At 42.3% G+C, this 20,493-nt stretch overlaps 1 long non-coding RNA gene across 1 annotated transcript; it reads left to right on the top strand.

Moving 5' to 3' along the window:
• Window positions 1–4,185: 4,185 nt before the first annotated feature.
• Window positions 4,186–20,317, top strand: LOC142090355 (uncharacterized). Its single transcript, XR_012676508.1, has 3 exons — window positions 4,186–12,492; window positions 13,191–13,246; window positions 13,777–20,317. It is a non-coding gene; the product is annotated as an uncharacterized LOC142090355 (long non-coding RNA).
• The last annotated feature ends 176 nt before the right edge of the window (window positions 20,318–20,493 follow it).

Genomic DNA, 20,493 nt, shown 5'->3' with positions numbered 1-20,493 from the left:
GTTTTTGTGTAATCCTTAATTGTTTGCGGTTGACTTTTGTTACAAATTTTCTTTTTCTTTAGTACTTTCTGCTTTTTAAAATAACAACTGTCTAGCCTGCCTGACTACCTTAAGCTGAGAAATACTTTTTATCTTCCTTCATGCACAGAATGATCCAAGAAGAATGCTTGTTTGCTTGGATGTTAGTAGTGGACAGTTTTTGGCCAAGGGACATGATTTTCTGTCCTTCATTTAGAAAGATCTCTAAGCCTCCATTTGAGGAGTTGACCCTTTGAAGTCAGTAACTAATGGTCAGTAGGCCCTTTGTCTCGATGTGCCTTTTTCTCTCCAGTTAGCTACAGAAAAGAGAGTATATTTTTGTGGTCATTCAACAGGCATACTTTACAGAAATCCAGAGTGCTTCTGATTTAACATGTTTCATATGGTTGAGAAAGATGCTTACTAACTTAGGTTTTACTGAAATATACCAGTTAACACTTTTCAGAAAGCCTGTGGCCTCAGTATAATTGCACGTTTGTTTAGTATGCATTCTTTGTTGTACACTGAGACTATTTAGTTTTTTAGTTGACATTTTCTTAAAATGAGTACAAAAAGGCATGTGTGAATTTTTCCCCAAGCCTGCTTTAACTATGAGGTTTTGTAATAGTTGGTGTATTCAAAAGGTGCCCTTATCAGGGCTTTTAATGACCCCTGGACAACTCCGTGATCTATAATCAGAAAGACTGTGGTTATAGTGACTTATGTCCTAATTTTCTCAAATTTTATAGAGAGTAGGTGGAGGCTGGAGGTGGATTAGAGAAATTAACGTGGTAAAGTTTATGCTTACTCACAGACTAGTTGGTAAGTTAACTACATAGAACTACACAGATTAATAACTCCAATGCAAAATCTTTTTGTTCAGAGCAAGGGGAGGAGAAACAATGCGTTGATATAAAACAAGCTTTGAGTAACATGATGGTAAAAATGGTAGTTGGTATGCCACTTGCTAGTGCTCACTTGGAATGAAAAAACAATATTTAAACCATTGGAAACAATAATCAATCAGGTTTCTTTTCAATTTTTGGCCAGTAATAATAAGCAGAGTTTACACTCCTACAAACGATATAAAATGCTGTGTGTGTGATGCAGAGAAATTTCATCGTGCACGTAAGTTGTGATGAAACAGAGCCATCTAAATGGTGATGTAGAATCGTGTTATCCACTATTTACCTCATTATTTCAAAGTTCTTTGTAATGTTTTGACTAGCACAAAAATAACTTTCAACCAGTGCAAGAGAGAGAACATTTTCCCTGTATATGTTGATGAAACAGTACTAGTAGACAGAGATAAAAAAGGACATAAAGTAAATTTCGTAGGCAGCTATTGTAGATTGTTGTGCAGTTTTAAATTTACAGCAGCTTTATTTTTCCCTCCTAAATGGAGTTAAAAGTCTCACCATGGTTAAATAATTGGCAGCTTGGATGCCGGTTGTTTGTCATGTAATAGGAAAAAAGCCCAACTCTTTGATAAAATAGACTGGGCAGCTTGTTTTGCTGCTGCTTTGCAGATTTATTCTCTTTGCAAAGGTTGTTGCTTTAATGACTTCTTAAAATATTTTCCCTCCCTGTGAGCAAGTCTTTTTCTTTTTCTTTTTTTTTCTTTTTTTTTTCTTTTTTCTTTTTTTTTCCCTTTTTTTCTTTTTTTTTTCTTTTTTTTTTCCTTTTTCTTTTTTTTTTTTCCTTATTCCCTTTTGTGGTTTGAAGTGAGATGGAGCATTTAGTTCCAAGAAAATTTAGGTTAAACTGCATTTTTATACACTATTGTTTATTGAGGTTTGTTTGCATTTAGCACTCTCTCATGGGTAGTTGTATTCTCCAGAATTTAAAAAGTAGTAGTGTGTTTATTGTGTTATTTTTTCTCTTTCCAACCAGAATGGACATTTTCACCATATTAAAGGGGCTTGAAGTGCTTTACTGGAATAATTCCTTTGTATGTATTCACATTTAGAAATCGATGCTCCTTTTTTGCTCTGTCCTCACAGGCACTAGCTGTGTTGTAACTGCTTGTAAATACAGCATGGAGCTTGTGATACGATCAATACAATTTCTGATGTCTGGTATATCAGGAGAATGTGTAACCAGTTTCAGGAAAGTGTCTTTAAGAACTTCAAACTGGAAAATTTTTAAATTTCTATTTTCCAGGTACGGATTTTCAGTGCAACCCCTGGAAGATACCTCTCTGTGGACCCAGTTATAGGACCCTGCCTAAGCATCTGGGACCACAGGCAGCAGGTTTGGGGTTTGCAGAAAAGGGGAATTGGACTGCATCTCCCACCCCACCTCCCATCCACAAAAACTGTACGTACTCTCCTTGTGATGTGGCCACGCACCAAGCAGCCTAAAGAGGCCCTGTATCACCTGGCTGGATTGCCAGAATCTTGTTTCTGATGAGAAATACATGAGTTTGCTACAACGGGGAGTTAAGAAATTGGGAGAGCTCAGCTGGAAGAAAGTGGGCTTTGAGTAGTCATGAGGAAGGCACTGTGGTAGCTCTGAGTTGTCAGCAACTTGTTTTAATTTTTCAAATTTCTCAGTTTTGTGGAAACTATAACGTGAGATTGCTTTGCTTTAAATTCAGTCAAATACAGTAATTTAAGCAACTCTTTAGCTGTAGGTACTTTGAATTATTTCCTCTGCATGCGTGTAACAAAGCAGGAGGACTTGGAATATTAACGCTAGCTTTCCAAAGCGCTTTGGAAGGGCCTTTTTGTCTCTAATGTGCTAGCCAGTCTTTCCTCGTTATCTTAGGAGTTCCAGATCATAGTCTTGACGATAAAAAAAAAAAATTTAAAACCTGTCAGTTTATACAACAAAATTTTATTCTTTCTGTATTCATGCAGAGTAACCTTCTCTCAAAAAAAAAAAATTTCCACTGACAGAAAGACAGTAGGAGCTGCTCAAGAGATATCAGTTTTTCCCCTGTGGAGATTCAGGTTCAACTGAGATACCAGAAAAGTACTTAGAACTTCGTTAAGTTTTGAACCACTGAATCATTTGCAGACTTGGGTATTTGTAGGTGTTATAGACATACTTTCTCAGTGATGAATAGCTTTATGAAACAAAGCTAGTGGGACAAAGGCATTGCTACAGCAAAGGTAGTGTGTAGCCTTAAGTTCTCCACCTTTCTTTGTGAAATGGAAGTGAAGTAGATGTGTTAGGTGCTTGTATACACCTATCCTCCAATCCCTGGTACCACTTTCCTTCAAAGTGTATTTCTCAGTACAGACTTGTACCTCATCCGCTTTGCTCAATCCACCCATCTAGATATAATCTTCATAGTTCAAGAGGTGGATTCATAATAACTTGTATTAAAGATGCTCTAATTTGAATTAATTAGATGTGTTCAACAGCTTCGTACTTGGCTCTTCAGTCAGCTGGTGGGTAACCTGTTAGTAATAAAAAAATCATTTGGCCACTCAGTATATACTTTTTGTTTTTCTACACGTGAAGAGACTTTGCTTCCACTTGTAGGGCAGCTTCTGTCGAACTGAGTTAATGATTTGGCATTGAACAATTTGGCTCTGTCAAGAAGTCGAAAGCCATTGAGATGTATCTGCGGTCTCTTGGCATTGATCATGATTTCACATCTATTGTCACTTATAACTCTGTGTCATAACATTTTGTTTGACAGCAATTATTTTGGAATTGTACACTTTCTCACTTGTAAACTTCATGCATTAGAGGCAATCGAAACCATACTCTCCATTTTTCAATGGGGCAACAAATGATAACATTTAGAATTCATGTTTTCTTGGATTTAAGGCAACGTCTGTTATCTTTTGTGAAGAAATTTTATGGGGAAATCCTATTTAATTAAGTTGTGTTTATCATCTATTCCTCTTCTCCCATCCCTACCCAGCAACTAATTATATGAAGCAAAGACGACCTGTGGATTGAGGTTAGTAAAATGCTAAAGCATCTTTACTAATTTTTCTTTTGGCTTATGATTTGAAAGCATGAAATACAGCATTGCACTGATCTAACGTCCGTATTTTCATCACGTAAATTAACTTGGCTATAACTTTATGAAAATTTGTTTGAAATTCTCCTAAATGCAGCTCTTAAAAGTTGAAAGCTCAGTGTTTGAATTTTTTTCTGTCGTGATTTAAAAAATATTTAAAATATTCAGAACATGTTCTGAATATTTTGTTTTGCTTTTAGACAGATCCTTTCAGCACCAAAAGTGTAGTTGAGTTAAGTATTACATATAAAAGGAAAGGTTTGATTGGAGCAGTTGGTTGGAAACTAATACCTGCCTGCAAGCTAATTAGGTTTCAGCCTTTCTGGTGGCCAGCTGGTGTGGTATTGCTTTTGTTACTCTGTTTGAACCATTGAAGTATTCTTGATAATTCTTGATGCAAAGAACTGATGTCTTTGATTTTTGCTTTAATTTTCCCTGCTCTGGATTACACAGGAGGTGAATATAGGTATGGAAATACCCTACTGGATTTTGTATAATCTTAAAGCAAGTCCTGACTGTTTACAACAAATCCACTTTTACCTTCCAGTGAACTTGAAAATTTCATGGTATTAATTTAATATCTTTAATTTGAATGAAGATGATAATCTCTTGGCAACAATTAACCCTGAACACATAGCATGACAAACATTATAAAAAGCTCTGCCAGACCATTTTAAAAGCAATGGTGATAATGTGCCATTTCTGGATCACTGCCATACTCTCCTCAGAAGACGTAGAATGACTTGTTTTTTCTGATAAGGACAAAATGGCTGTCCATCTAGATGCATGCTGACAAACTCATTTTTCTCTTTAGACTGAGTATTAAACTGTTGATCTCTAAATAGAAAGTGTGATGACTTCATATTTGACAGTGTTATAAATACAGCTGCCTGGTAGGGCAAGAGAAATCCCAGTATGCAAGACCGGAGAAAGGCAGATGCCGACTTCCCCAGACAACATAGAGTGTCAGATACAATACGTTACTTGAGTGAAACTGGCATGATTGGGGATCCAAGCTCTTCCTTGTCCTGTTTCTTGTAGAATAAATTCTAAGGATATATTTTTCCAGGGAGAAGTCCCATATATGCTCATATTTCCTCCATTAAAAAGTAGGAGGATTTGGGGTTTCTTGTTAAAATGCAATCCAAAGATGTTTATCTGCAACTTTATTTATTAGCCTTGGTGATGTAGGACTGTCTGTTAAATTATTGCTCTCGCTTGTTATAACAGCTTTTTTCCTTCAGAAATGCCAAAGCTTGAAAAAAACTAACGTTACTCTGATCAAGAAACAGGTCAGAGGGTTTGGCATCACAAGGAAGGAAACAAAAGTAATCTATAATCTCTGCTCCTCCTTTCTGAAGCTCTAATAATCTAATTCATTTTCCAATGAAAAATGGAAAGGAAAAATTCATTTTGTAAGCACTGCTGAAAAGATGAGTATTTTTCCACCTTGAGTCAAGTAAGTGTGAGAAGATATTTCAGCCCTAAGTTATTGAGACAATCAAAAGAACACTGTCCACAGGTTTTTGAGTGCCCTAGCTTATGCACAGTGAAGATTATAAATCACTAAGTACAACAATTAAAAAAATGGTGGGATGGGTGAAGGCTCTGTTACAATGGCATTATTACAGTCCATTTTCAGTAAGCTGTCTATGCTGCAAGAGAAGTTAGAAAGCTATATGACCTTGACCTCACCTAGAAACCTTCTCCCAGTGAATACTCAGCACAGAGTGAAAAAGCAACTGCTGCAGAGGTGTATTTCTAGTGGGAAACTTCTTATTCCCTTGGATTCTTATGGTAAAATACATGGGATTTAAGTGTGATGGTATAATAATGACAGACAGAGAAATAAAGGTTCTTTAGATGCCCCAATCTATTGTTTTATATTCCCAGAACAAAACATTTCATGTATTTGCATAATAAGAAGGCACCAGTTTACTCAGTTGAATCATGAATTGTGAAAGCCTTTGAGTTTGTAAGTTAATAGTTTTCTCAGAATTGCCATTGCAAAGAGAGAATAGACGATCATTATTCTTTTGTGTGGGTACCTTATCTGTTTGGGTTCACACTGTCCCTGTGAGTTGTGCTGCAATTTATCAGTGGGAAGATATTTCCAGCTCATTTGTGTTCTTTCTGTCAGGGCCCTGAATGCAGTAATAGACCTTAATGGTCCTGACCAGCCTCGCATGGGACCTTCACCCACAGCCTGACCGGAGACTATCTTTCAGCTCAGCGCCTTCACTCTTTGCTAAGCTGGTTGTAGGTATGTCCATCTCCAGGTCCATCACAGCTATGCCTATGCCTGACTATGGACCCTGTTGACCTGGACCTTGACCCACAGGCTGACTTCCCGGCTTGACCTCAGAGCTGCCTTGTCACCACACGCCTCTCCGGCAGTCTGGAGACTCGGCTGATCCCACGTGCCGTGCCTGGGCCTGCCCTGCTCACTTGGGTACCATGGGGCTGTGCCCGGGCTGGTGAGGTCCCTGCCCTGCCACCCGCGTTATTGCGCTGGGCTCCCAGCTCCCATCCTTCAGGGAGCAGTTGCTCAAGTCTAACTCACTGGCTGTTGTCATTGTCCAGAGAGGTTGTGGAGTCTCCATCCCTGGAGATGGTCAAAACCTGACTCACGTGGTCCTAGGCACCCTGCTCGTCTTGCTTTCAGCCGAGGGCTCAGATGAGACGATCTCCAGAGGTCTTTGCCAACCACAGCTATTCTGTGGTTCGTATTTGCTAACGCTCCAAGGCTGGCTATCTTAATCAGGATGGAAATGACCAGTTTTGCCTCTACTCTACATATTCTACAGGTGAAGCTGTCCCCTCTGTCTCTGGAATAGCTTTGCAGAGGTATATTAAGTCCAAAGGTGAATGCCCTCTGTCTTAACCACGATAGGCAATAGAAATTGTCTCAAAGACTGAAAAAAGCCAGTATACTAAAGTAGCTTTTATTGAACTCCTTCCCCTTCATAAAAGGTATATTTAAAAATATTACAGTATGCTATGTGGTCTGGGAAACGGTGTAGCTGAACATTGGCAGCTTCATGATCCGGTTAAAACACTCCCTGAACCCACACATCCCATTGCCAAAAACTTCCTGTGCTTTAAACCTTTATACATCACGTAACAATTTGTCTTCAGTTGCATCTTCTGTTCATGGTTCTTGAATGGGTGTAAGCTTGTCTGATGTTTTTTAATCAGGAAATGGTAGAAATTGACAGCCTCAAGCTGTCATTGTGCACAAAAACATTATAAGACATGTATCTATTAATCCTGCAGAAGGAGCACGTTAAATTCCTGCTGTTCGTAATCTCCCGTTGGAACCAATATTGGCTAATGACTTTAATGGTATCGCACTTGGCAAAAATTAAACACATCTTTCATCCTCTCCTAAAGCTATTTCTATTTTAAGGCATCATAGATAAGGAGACAAAGTGGACAAAGAGTGATACTACATGTTGAATTTAAGAGAATACTGTAAAAATGAGTGAGCTATGCTGGCAAATCTGATGGCATTTGTCCAGTGTTTCCTAACTGGCGAAGAGACATTCGCTCAGTGCTGACAACCTAATGATTTTGATGACGCTGTGATAGTTTTTTGAGCATGGGTGCAATAAGTTGAAAAGCTGTTGTTCTCATACTGTGACAGTGAAAATTTGCTGGATTTTAAGGCCAGTGCAAGTTTGCCAACAAATGAAGTCTCAAATCTTTACAGGCAGAAGCAATTCTGTGTTTCCTTCCCAGGATAATGACTACTTTACATGGAGCTGAGGATAATAGGCGGTGTGCAATCAGGCTGCTTGCTTTGCAGAAATGATTGAGCTACTGGCTTTCAAAATCATTGAACTTCCTTCCTCTTTTTGACGGTCCTCCAAGACCAAAGCAGAAGTTATGATTTTGGAAAGCTAGGAATATGCTTTCTCTAACGTCTAAGTTAGGTAGGTCCTTTTTTGTAGAGGGCAAATGGGTGGAATGCCATTTTATAAGTAGGGGTTTGGTTTAATTGTCTGTGTCTCTTTTTGAAGCAATAAGCAGTTTCCTCTTTCCTATGGATAAGTGAGTGACATCTCACAGAGAGACGAAATAGAACAGCTATTGAGGATGTGCATGGGTGAGAGACCTCTGCCCTATGGACTGGCTGCTCATGGTGAGGCAGGGGAGTACTTAGGTTCTCCAGCTGCTCAGTTTAGAGAGTCAGTGTCTTGCTGCATACAGTGTGCTGAAGTTTGCACCACTGGAGGCACTCTGAAATGTCACTGAAAGTTAGGTTTTGTATCTTGCTAACTTCTCAGTATTTTCTTGTGACAATGCAGAAGAGCACAAATGCGATGGTCTTATTCAAGCCACAAGCAGACACAAGATATCAACTATTCTGTAGAGAAAGAATATTCTTTGCCCCTATGCTTTAAGAATCTGCACATTCCGTAAATACTACTATTTATCCTTAAATAACAGTTATGTTGTGGGAAGTCTCCTTCCGTCGGTGGCCGGTCTGCATGGGAAGAGAGAATAGAATATATTCTAAATATCAAGTGAAATAGTGTACAGAGTTAAAAATGGGAAGAATAGATTCAAATGGGTGTTGCAGATTGCATGTGGAGACTTGTTCAGGTTCAGGCAAATATAGCTTAGATTCCACAGCTGGCAGGAAGTCAGACCATAGGTAAAATTGAACCAAGTAGGATAACGTCTAACTTCAACTACAGTTCAAGATTATTCCACTGCTGGGCTGCTTTTTTTCTTTTTTCTTTTTTTTTTTTTTAATATTGTAAATGCAAGGTCGGTATCTAACAATAGAAGATGTAGTTTCGTTGTGTTTAGCTCAGACTTACTGATGTTTTTTCTCATTTGGGAGTGAAGAAGGGGAACAGTAGTATGACTTAATGTGTTCACAGATTTGAGAACTGAGTTGTGAAAAACTGAGTTTTAAGAAATTAACTTGGCTGAGACATCATCTAAACAATGGATTGAAATGTCAAACCAAGTCTTTATTTCTGTACACTGTACATTTAAAACCAGTGTTAGGTGCATGGGTGAGAGCCCACGTGGGGAGCTGTACCTCCATTGCCAGTGGTCTGTAGCTATGGCTGAAGGTAATGCGCTTGGCTGATATTTTTCATGCTTCGAAGTTGTCTCTTCTCATTTCTCCTTGCCGGAGATCTGGAGAACATCTTGTGAAGTCTGAAAATAATGACAATTTTGGGCAGCCATCAACTGATTTGATCCTCTCAGGGAAATACTTTCTTGGGCCCTTAAAAGCCTGGTGGCCAAGTATCTCCATACAGTGTCTTTAATTTATTGTTCTGTTTGTGAGTGGATCTCTGCTGGATGAAAGCGGCTAGTCCCCAGATGCTTATAAGCACTTTTTTCCTTGTGGTACATGCTTTCTGCTTGGCTAGCTGGACTTATGGCTGGTCCAGCTTCATCCTGGGCCTCTTGAAAGTCCGTATCTCATGCCAAAAGTCACAGCATTCTCTTAAGACAGAATTAAGGAGCTGTGACCCTGAAGTAGTACCCCGTGCTGAATTTTTGTGTTTCTGATAATGAATACCTCAAAGCTTAGTTCTAACTCTGAACTTGACAGCCCATTCAAAACCCATTTTTTCAAGGTGTCTCATCATCTTAACACTGGAACTTTCAAGACCAAAGTTTTACAGCTTTTAGCCCTTTGCTAGTAATGAGTTTTACACCTTAATAAAAGCTGCAGCGAAGTAGGATCTATCTGCAGTTTCTTTCAAGTCACTGAAGAGTCACTGATTTCATTCAGGCATTGTCAGCAGTACAAAAGCAGCTTCTCAACAGTCTTCTATAAATGAACTGTTACCGTAAGAAACAGCTTCCCATTACTTGTTCTTATATAGTTACTTTTTCTATCCATATCACATAGTTTGAGTTCAACTGAAATCTTGTTCACTCTGTTACAAAAAGCTTTCAATACCATTTCTATTGCCTCGACAGAAATTAGCAGTGGGGAGGTTTCACAGAACCTCCCCCAAAATGCGTGATCTTTGCAGAATGGACTGCTTGTAAAAAGCCTCCCAAATCCTCCTGTTGTTCATACTGCAGAGGCCAGGACTGTGAATGATCTGCCAATAAATAAAAATGACATGTCAATCACACTTGCTTTTCTCCACCTTCTTAGAGGGGTATTTCGGCGCTCAGCACATAGCTGAATTCTCTGAAAAGCATTCCAGATGATCACTCATTGTGTTAAATTATGCTGTATTATGTAGATAGGTGGCTATTTGCTGGTATGCAGCTGTAATTCGAGTTACATATGTGGGTTTATTAGGCTTCAGACAATGGCAGGAAAAGAGGGAAGTATTCCGTATTTAACAGCCAAAGCAGTATGAAAATAATGGTTAAGAAGTGCCAGTTGGGGACGGGGCCGCTTGCTGCACAGCCGCAGGGCTGGGGAGGAGAGGACGTGGTGCAGTGCTGTCCCGCTGGCAAGATGCATTATACAAGATCTTGCCTTCTGCTAGCTATGCTACTCGAGCACGTCTGCTGGCGCACACTGGCACTAAGCTCTTGCATGACTGATGGGACAAATAACTTCACGACCGTTTTGAGAAAGCAGTGCTGACAACCAAAAGATTCAGGAGGCTTTAATTCTTTTAAGAGGGGAGGGAGAGGTAAGAGTTAAATCTTAAAATACTTAAGCCTGGTTTGAATGTGTGACTGTAACCACAGCTATCTGGAAACCTGTTTTTATGAAGAAAATGAAACACTGTCATTGTGATGTAAAAATGTTTCTTTCAAAAAAGCCAGCGGCCTCTAAATGGAGAGGAAGTCAGCCCCATGAACAGCAAATCAAATTGCATGTTTTTTATTCTGCCAACTGTTGATGTCATGAAATAACAAGGAAAAATGCTGTAAACAGTGCTGTATTGAAACACTGAATCACCGAATCTAACTTTTCTTTTAATTGGACTGTCTGGAGGATGAGCCTTTGCAGTGTCTAGAAATACCCATGAAAACTCAAAAGGGAGAAAAGGACTATATTAAAGCAGCTAATTTGTAGCATGGTGCCAGTCTGCCCTTTCCATTCTCCCCGTCAACAGAAATCGTAACAGGCTAATTCCTCACTGTAAAATGTTCTTTGTTACTTGTACATCTGAAGCTAATGGCATGCTGCACTGAGTGGGAAACGGGGAGAGGGGCTGGTACTATCAGAGAAAATAATCATCTCATTCCTTTAGAGCAGCACTGAAAGTTGTTCTGTGAAAATGCTAACCCTCACCGAAGGGAGGGGAAAAGCTCTCTGCTGCCACATAAAAAGCAGAGGAATTTGCCTTTCCTGTTTAATATTTTAAATTATATTGCTTAGAGTTTTAGTAAAAAAATTTGGTGAGAAAGAGGAGCTCTAAATTTCAGAATCTCCTATTATCTTTATCCACCCATGTTCGTAGCAAAAATGCAGGAGCTTTATTAGGGGCGGACGCCTGGGCTGCTCACGCCTGTGGGCTCAAAGCAGTCGCTGCTGCCCGAGGACTGGAGAGTCCTGCGAGCGGTTCCCCTTTCTCCTGGTCGGGCTGTAGGCTGCATTGTTGAATGCAGTGAGAGGTGTTCAGCTACCTGTGTCCTTCAACCTGCGTCCTGCAGCCCCGTTGATGAAGGAGGACCATTAAAGGTGCGTGAAGTCGGTGTGTCCTTGCAGGAGTGCTGCGCCTGGCTGGAAGGTATTTGCGTTGTGAGGCCATAGGCAACGACAGGGGTGCACTAATTACAAGTAAAGGCACAAAGAAGGGATGTTTGGAGGTGTTCTGTTGCTCCTGTGTTGGCTGCTACAAAATTTAGAAGTATTTCAGGTTTTGAGTTAAAGCCAAAAAAAAAAAAAAAAAAAAAAAAGTAACAAAGCAATCCTTCCTTCCACAACCGAAACATAACCTGAACCCCAGCAGCTCACAGCTCTGCTGTCCCCACACCCTGCTGGTCAAAGAGATCTGCAGGAAGTGCCTTTAAGAACCTGTGTTATAGCTTCAGTTTTAATTTATATTCAGTACAATTTTTATCTCTGCCTAGCATTGTAAATGTTATTAGCTGCTGGCTTTAATTGTCAGGATTTGTACAAAAATGTTGCTATTTGACTAATTAAAGTCTGGCCAAGTGCACAACATCAGGCCTTGGGCTCTTCTGCTAACTGCACTGAGCTTTCTACCTGCTAATTTATTGGGATAAATATTATCAAAAGGCTTTGATAATTAACAACTGTTCATGAATTGTGCCTGTCACCTGTCACCACCCTTTCAGACTGCATGTTTCCAGACTGGGAGGCTGAAGCGTTATCCCTATAACAGCATATTAACATGCCAAGCAGGGCATCTGAAAGAGGAAATAATGAAGCTGAAAATTTTGACTTTCTAGAAGCAAGGCAGAACCATGGTGTGGTCAGAGCACCAGGCTGGCACTTCGTGGGAGCGTGTTCAGCTCTCCAACCTTCTCCTTACGTGATCTTGTATAGATAACTTCAGTTCTACGTGAGAAAAATTGAGGTAATTTTACTTCTTTCTTTGTTCAGTGGTGTGTAAACCTGGGCTTAAAGGGCGTGTGTTGTTTCTGAGACCTTTGAGCATAGCTCAGAGGTGACAAGAAAGAAAAGCTTAAACTGAGCTCAAGAGGGAGAACGAAGTATGATGCTGCGATTGTAACATATGGTTGAAGACCGCTGCTTTCGACTATGAGCCCCGTATATTTGTTGTACTGTGCAGTGAGGCTGAAATCTCCTGGAGACTGCACTGTAATGCAGGTAGTAATCCTATACCACGATGTTTGCACCCCTGTTCTGCGAGCACGATGTTCTGCGTATGCAGGCGTTTGGTAAGAAATGCACTTCCAGTAGTGTAGAGATAGACTGAGATTTCCTAGTGCCAGAGATGCTTCTCTAACTTTTTAAACTGCATTTTCCCCTTTTTCTAGAGCTTAGATCTTACTCGATTTTCAGCTGCATCATGGCATTAAAATTGGCTTTGGAGTTAATTTTAAATAGGTTAAATTCTTGACAGTTAGAATCTTAACAGTAAATGCACATAATCTAGCATAGCAATTTTCTTTGGTTTTGCGTCTTAAATACCTTCACACAGATAAGGCAATAGTTCGTACTTTTTTTTAAGAAAACAAGCTCAGTGATGATGTATGAAGAAACTTTTCTTGCCTGGTTCCTTCTGATGTGTGTGCTTTTTCTTCTTTCTAGCAGCAAGAGCACTGAAGACTTCCTTGACGGATGGGTTCATTCAGGACATCTGGGAGGTAGGTAGGGAAGATAACTATTGACTTAACAGATGATGGTGGTTGATGTGAATGAACAAGATGAATACATAGCTAAAAATGACATCTCAGATCTTGAAACATGGAGTTTTCTGGGCTGTAAATAGTCTCTATTTAATACAAAAAAAGTGAAGCTGAACCTTAGTAATAATTCTTTCTTCAGCAGCAATCAGTCTGCACTGGGATATTTTTATAATCCTAGCTATTGATCTTCTGAAGAGCTGTTGTGTTTGAAATAATTATTTCAAAGAAAGATTGAAGAAAAAGCAAGATCATCTTTGCACAAGAGGTTTTTTCATCACTTAAATACATTCATTGTAGAAATATCTCCCTCAAAAGAGGTGAAGATCATTCCCAGCATCCAGGGCTGCTTTTTTTTCTGCTCCATCTGCCAGAAGTTTTGCAGCTAGCACAATTCATTAATTCTGTTCAATCTGTGTTCTCTTAAACCAGCAATGAATTTGATAATCAGCGTGCTGGGTTTTGAACATACGATTTTCTTTTTACTCTAGCTACTCATTGAGTATTAGCATGCAACACAACAGCTTTTTCCAGTGCTTTCTCCAGACAGGCAGAGAGGCAACAGCAGCATATGGACAGCGGGATCTCCATCTCCTTGGTAAGAAACTGGTTAGTGCTGGTGGAGCTCACTGGAACCTGGCACCGTGTTTAGCTGTTATTACTGACATCAGCACAGAATCTCTGCTTGTCCTCCAAGTTGCAAGTCCACCAGGTGAGTCAGCACGAGCAACGATGATGCAGACTCCTGAGTCACAAGAAGCCCGTTAGCATCCAGAAAGCTGACCTTGGGAGGTTCTGGCCCTAAGCGATGATATAAGGAGATGATGCTATGCTTGAGACACTTGTTGAGCAATGAATTTGAGCGATACAGCTCTATTCCTGGCTGATGGGTTTGGCTTTTGTTGATCAAATAGCACTAGCAAGGAACCAGTCCTGTCACCTTCCTGAAAGGAAAATCCTGCACTTGCCAAGATGGCATGGGGCATCAGAGCAGACTGGGAAAGAGATTGAGAGGAGGGAAGAATTTGTAACAGGACAGCTGAGAAGCCCAGGGAACATGGACTGGGGGTGCAGGGATGAGGAAGGGATACAGGAGCAGTGGGAATGGGCAGGAATAGGGAAAACTGAGAAGTCTGAAGAGATGTTAGGGAGAAACCTGTATAAACTTGCATAGATGCAAGTGTGGATAGATATAAACGGGGAAATGCAGATATTTATGGCCATCTCCATAACACATTATACCGTTGCTACAACCGTCAAAAACATACTGCCTACCTCTCCTTATTCTTCTGAAAATTATTGTTTCATGACAGAACCCCAGTCCTACAGAAGCTCCTGATACATAATTCATGTAAGTACAGGATTCTGTGTTTTTTTTTCCCTTGCAGATCTTCCTGGAGTACTCCGGGGAGATCCATTTATCAGGTGCAAAGCAAAGCTTTGTTTTTCTCTCTCCTCCTTGACAAAAAGCTATCACTAGGTGCCAGTGTTCAGAGCAGCACTGCAGTCTGAACGTGTACAGGATCCCATTGTACTGCCATATTCCTGTCAGCTTTCCTGTGAGTGACAAACTGCTGCCGCCTTCATCTCTACATGTGTGTAATATTAACAGCCGATTCGTTGACCCTCGCATTTTCTTTAAATGTGTCTCGGTAGGGTTGAAGCAAGGCACACAATTTTTCCGGGAGAAATAACAGACGGCTGGCTTAATGGAGAAATCCACCCACTCCTTTGACTACCCTGTACAAATATATCTAGAGCTGCTGGTGAATTCACGTATGCTAATGAACTGAGAGCAGCTTGCCAGGACGGGAGCCCAATCCCGAAATCTTCGTCAAACCAGGGCTTCCCATGGGGCAGCTTCTCTGGGTGCGCAGTGGGGACTGCAAAGATGGAGCTGTCAGTGCACGGCTGTGTTTGCAGGCTCTGTGTCATCCTTCCACCCTCCTGCCCCATCCTTGCTTACCCACAACACTGTGTGAGTGGGAAAGCAGTTCTGAGTGTGGTCAAAGTGAAGTGAAATCCTTGCCTCGGATCACTGCAGACATCTCAGTGATCCTTGTCTTACACGGAAAGCCAACAGGACGCCTTATCCACGTTCCCCCATGCAACTCTGATCCATCCTGCATGCTGTGTCCTCCACTGCTGTGGAAGGAGCCTTATATGCACAGGAATTTTTATTGCATTTATTTTCCCTGTGTCCTTTTCACACACCCACATTATTTTGTACACAGCATGGAAAAACAAAGAGGTTCCTTTAAATAATTGTATTCTTTCCTCTGCTAAATGTAGGTTAGCTTTTTCTGATGGTTATTATTAAAAATCATACTAATTTACACTGCTAATGACAGGTTTACTGGCATTTGTGCAACTCTTACTTTCAATATAGTTTAAAAATGACTGTGTGTGTGTTATTTCAGAAGCCAGCCCTACTGAGTTCAGTTTGCAGCCAGTGGGTGCCATTCTGTGGCCCTCATCGGCATTTCAGCTACTCTTCAGCAGCCGGTTGAACCCATGTGGTGATGGTCTTGTTGCTACAGAACCGCGGGGAGATTCAGGAAATCTGAATTCAGGTCTGAGGTTCAATCCCAATAAATTTCCGAAGTAACTTGGGGCAAAGCGATCTCTTTGCACAGTCCCTGTTTGCAAATAGGAACATAGGCAATAAGGCCTCATGTCCCAGGGTCTCAGCTCAAAGGACTGACCCTGGCCAGCAGCTAAGCCCCCAGCAGCCCCTTTTTTAATTTTTTCTGATTGGGTTTTTGGTTTTTTGGGGTTTTTGCATGCATAAAGCTACATTGATCAATTCTTCATTATTTAAATCCTTTTGATCAGAGGTGTTACCAATGGGGCAGGTTGCAGAGTGCATCCTTTTTGTTGCTGGCTGTTGAACGATGTGTCATGTTTGCACTTTAAAATCCCAGATAATTAGCTAAATGTACCCAAGGAAACCCTAATTTACACAAGGTTGCTGAATAATTGCTACATTCATTTAAAATTAGCTAGATTGGAGAATTTTCTGTTCTGCTTTTGCTGATACCGTCTGGAAATGGTGGGGATCTGGCTGTTTGCTGAAGACAAGGACCTCTGAGACAGGTAAAACATGACCTTTACGCTGCTGGAGCATGTCCTCTCGCCTCAACACACTGGCAATATCTGCACAGGAGGGAAGGGAGCTGGGGATGGAATATGGAAAGTTTTTGATCATGTAATTGACTTCTTACTCCTCCCCTCCCCCTGTTTGCTGAAACACCTGTAAAAGTGCCTTACCTTCTGCTAAAAATAAATAAGAGAAGCAGTCTCTAACACCCAATTATCTCAGACTGGGAGAAACAATTGTGATTAAGGTTTTAAGGCAGCCTTCAAACAGGCATCTGAAAATATGTCCAAACTGCAAGCGTCGGCAGATGTAGGGTAGAAGGGAATGTGGATAGCAGTCATTGACTTGAGAGGTGCACGGGATAATAAAAGAGGTGTTAGCAGATGGGAGATAAAAACCAGGGATATGGGAAGAGCAAAGCCTGTGAAGTAGCTGTTGATGGAAAAGTGGGAAACTGTGCTTGAATGGAGATGTTTGGAGGAGTGGTCCAAGGCTACCAGCTTTTGAGCAGGAGAACTGGCATGGCTGGCTGCGAGAGCATGTTTGCCTTCTCGTGGGGAGGGAGAGCCGGAAACAGGGTGGCTGAAAAGTTGTTTTATGGAGAAAATTCAGAGTTTTCCAAATGTGTTTTTGTTTTCCTCTCGAGCAAAACCAAAACCTTTCTTGCCGGTGGTAAAGGTGTTCATCTGATGGGCAATAAACCTACCCTGAGCAGAGCTGGGGGCCCTAAACCTTCACTCCTCCCTTACTGCCATCCCTGCCCACAGCAACCCCCCCAGGCAGAATGGTTTATTTTTGTTAAAAATGGCTCGGACAGCCCTTGCTGTGCTGCAGCAGAAGTGTCTTTGGTGCGTCCGCACTGTGTGCTGAGATCTGAACCCAAACCTGGCTCTTTCCTTAGCTGCTCTGCATGTTGTTCAACTCCAGAGCACCCCAGGATCTGGAGCAGAGGGGCTGAGTTGCACTGCTTTAAGCCTTCTCCAAACAACTCCCAGCTTCTCAGAGGCTGAGCAGGCAGAAAGACAAAATCAGTGTCCCCCTCGATGCTTGTTGTGACCTGACATACCTGATACATTCCTGGCTGCTGGAGGCAACCTGAGCAGCTCAAGTGCCTGTTTATGACACTTGCTTTTCTTGCGAAGGAAATGACTTCTGACTCTTTTCTCGGTAACAAAACCCCCTCCAGAACTCAAGGGATTCACTGAAATTGCCGACACGCTTTTGTCGAGCACTGAAACGCTCGGAGGGTGGAAGCCAGGTAGTGCTGTGGTCCCCACCGGCTCAGAGTTGGTGCTCCCTGCTAACATCCATCACGACGCATGCGTCAAGCCCCAGAGACAGACGCTGAGCGAGGGCAGGGCGGGAGCAAAGATCCCAGCCCATTTTCTGCAGATATTTTGCAGCCGGAACAGCCAGGGTTTCTTTTTGTATTATCAGATTTCGGATGCGTAGGAAAGACCTCGGCGAGGAAGGGTGATGCTTGCAGAGGACTCTGCTGTTTGTGCCAGCAATCGGAGCTGAGTTAAGGGGCTTGACACAGAGAGGGGACGAGGACACCGAGTCGGTGTGCAATCTAACCCAGTATGTCAAAGGCAGGGAGGGGGGCTTTGGTGGTGCTTAATGGACTGTCCTTTCGAAGTGCAGTGTTTGCCTCTGGAAATGATGCATTCACCCGGCCGAGCCGGGAGTGCTTGAAGTGAATTAGGCTGTATAATTTCAGGTTGCCTTTGAGTCAAAGGAAGTTTTTTGGAAATTCATTCTTTATTTATTGATGTGTTTTCTTTTGCTTCAGAGAAAGAAAAGGAGATTTCCCGCAAGATGAAAAAAAAAAACCACTTTCCATCTTGCCTGTAAAAAGTGCCTCAGGATTTTTATGAATTCCTTCTTACAAATTGCCAGCAAAGTTAATTGGAAGACTGGACAAAAACCTAGATATTTTTTTTTTTTGCTTTACATGAATTCTTGCCTTTGCTTTGCCTAAGTGCACTCAATGCCTGCAATACTGAATGTGTCCATGTGCAGAATAAAAATGGATTGCTTCTGGAAAGTTTTTTTTAAAAAAAAAAAAAGGCAACAAAAACGAACCCTGAATTGCTCAAAATAATTCTTACATTATATCTCATTGGCTTAAGGCTGACAGTACCTCAGAGGTACAAAAAAGCTGAAGCAGCCCTCCTTTCTCTAATAAAGCAAATTGGCGCAATAAGCAAAGACGAGCTTTTGTTGTGCCCTCGGCCTGGGCTGCCGGCTGGGACTGAAAGCGCCCGATGTTTCATGCTTCCCTTTTGCTAATGAGGGTGGCCTTTTCCAGGTGCCGGGGACCTGTCCCACGCCAGCGCCGGGAAGCCCTGGTGCTTTTCAGAGCCTCCCATGCCTGTTTGTATCTGCATCTCCTCACAGATGTGTGGTAAATTTATTAAACACCTCTGCTGGGAGACCACTGGTTTTTCTTTTGCTCTGGCTCTCGCAGCGGTGGAAGAAGCAATGATCCATGCTGAGAACAAACAGGAGGCAACAGGTTTCAACATGCTTTACTGCACGGGAATTACAATGCATGGCAGCTATTATCGTTCATTTAGGGGCATGGAGGCTGACTCCATGGAAGTAAGCCACTAAGGTGAAATCTGCTCCATTATTTTTCAATAAGAGATGTGTAGACCATAAACAGGTCAGTATCTTCAACATGATCAGCAAAACAGCGCTGGATTAACTACTGTGTAATGATCTGCTTTATTTACAACAGCTCTGGATGTGCTCTCATATAACAAATGTCCCCACTTTTAACGAGCGTCCCCACCTTCAGCGAGGCTGGTGGCCCCGAGCTGCTCGCGCTGTGGCTCGAGGACTGCGGATAGGGCAGTAAATCGGCATTATTCCTTGGGCTCCTTTCTTGGCTCAGCCCAAGGTTTGTGCAATTTATGTCATCCTTTGGCAAACAGCTTCCACACCAATAAACCAGCGTAAAATTAACTCCTGTCTCCTTCCTGCTGCCTGATTAAGGTTTTTAGGGTCAGGATTCTCTTAGTAGCTGTGTCCTGTACCCACTACTGTATGGTCTGGTCTTGGTCAAGCCCTTTCAGGGCTGTTACCGTACCAATAAATACAATCATATGCAGGTTGGCTTGGGGCTGGATGGTACCGTTATATCCCAGTCGCATTCCTGAATGGCAGCCAAGGTTCCCTGCCTGGTAAAGAAAATATATAGCGGCAAGTTTTATGACTTACTGAGAGTACGGCAAAGGATGCAAGGTGGAAAGTCTTTCTTAGGGCACGCTCACTTTCATGTGAGTGCACTGCATTTTAAAATAGAAAGGTTATCCATTTTCCTTGTGTGCTGGGAAGCGTATAGGGTGTGTTTTCTAGCACGAGGGACTCTTTCTCATCTGCTGCTGTGAACTTCACTGACTGGGCTGACAGCTCACTGACTTGGATCTGCAGTTCAGCGACCAGACCCTGCTAATGCACCCCGCTCGCCCCGAGGCGCTCCTTGCTCGCCTCCGCAGCAGCGATGCTGGTGGCAGGTCCCAGGTGGGAGCCTGGAGCCCCCACGGAAAAATGCATTTGGAGTGAGAGGGAAAAGAGCAGGAGGATGCGGGGAGGCGGAGGGCTAGGTACCACAGTCCAGCGGCCGCGGGATTAATGCTCAGCTGCTTTTTGTCTTGCATGAAATAGAGATGAGGAGTTAAAGGAACCGAGCGGTGAGTATACGAGTAATTATGTAGTACTGGCATAGCGACGTCAATCGTGTCAGTGGTTTTTGACTGAGTGTGACCGGAGCCAGGCACCAGTGAAGGGGAAGAAATTTGGGTCTGGTTCTGCCCCTCGAGATGCTGCCCCGAGCCTTGTGCCGATGTGCATGGGGAGAGGGGGCCGGCCATTGGCACCGTTGCAGGACCTGGTGGGACTGGCACAGCCTGCCGGCACGGGCGGCTTCAGAGAGCGTGGGGACACGACTGCCCGATGGCCGAAAGCCTCGTGGTGAAGAGCAAACCGACCTGGCTTCTGCCCGGTCTTGGGGAGGGCAGATACTGCCCGCCTTTGCCCCCTCGGGGCTGCACATCTGAGCAGAGCAGAGCTGCCTGGGGGGCTGCCGGGCACTGTCGCCCTC

The sequence above is a fragment of the Calonectris borealis genome, chromosome 18 (genome assembly GCF_964195595.1).
Source record: "Calonectris borealis chromosome 18, bCalBor7.hap1.2, whole genome shotgun sequence".
Lineage (NCBI taxonomy): Eukaryota > Metazoa > Chordata > Aves > Procellariiformes > Procellariidae > Calonectris > Calonectris borealis.
This window is presented reverse-complemented; position numbering and strand designations above follow the sequence as displayed.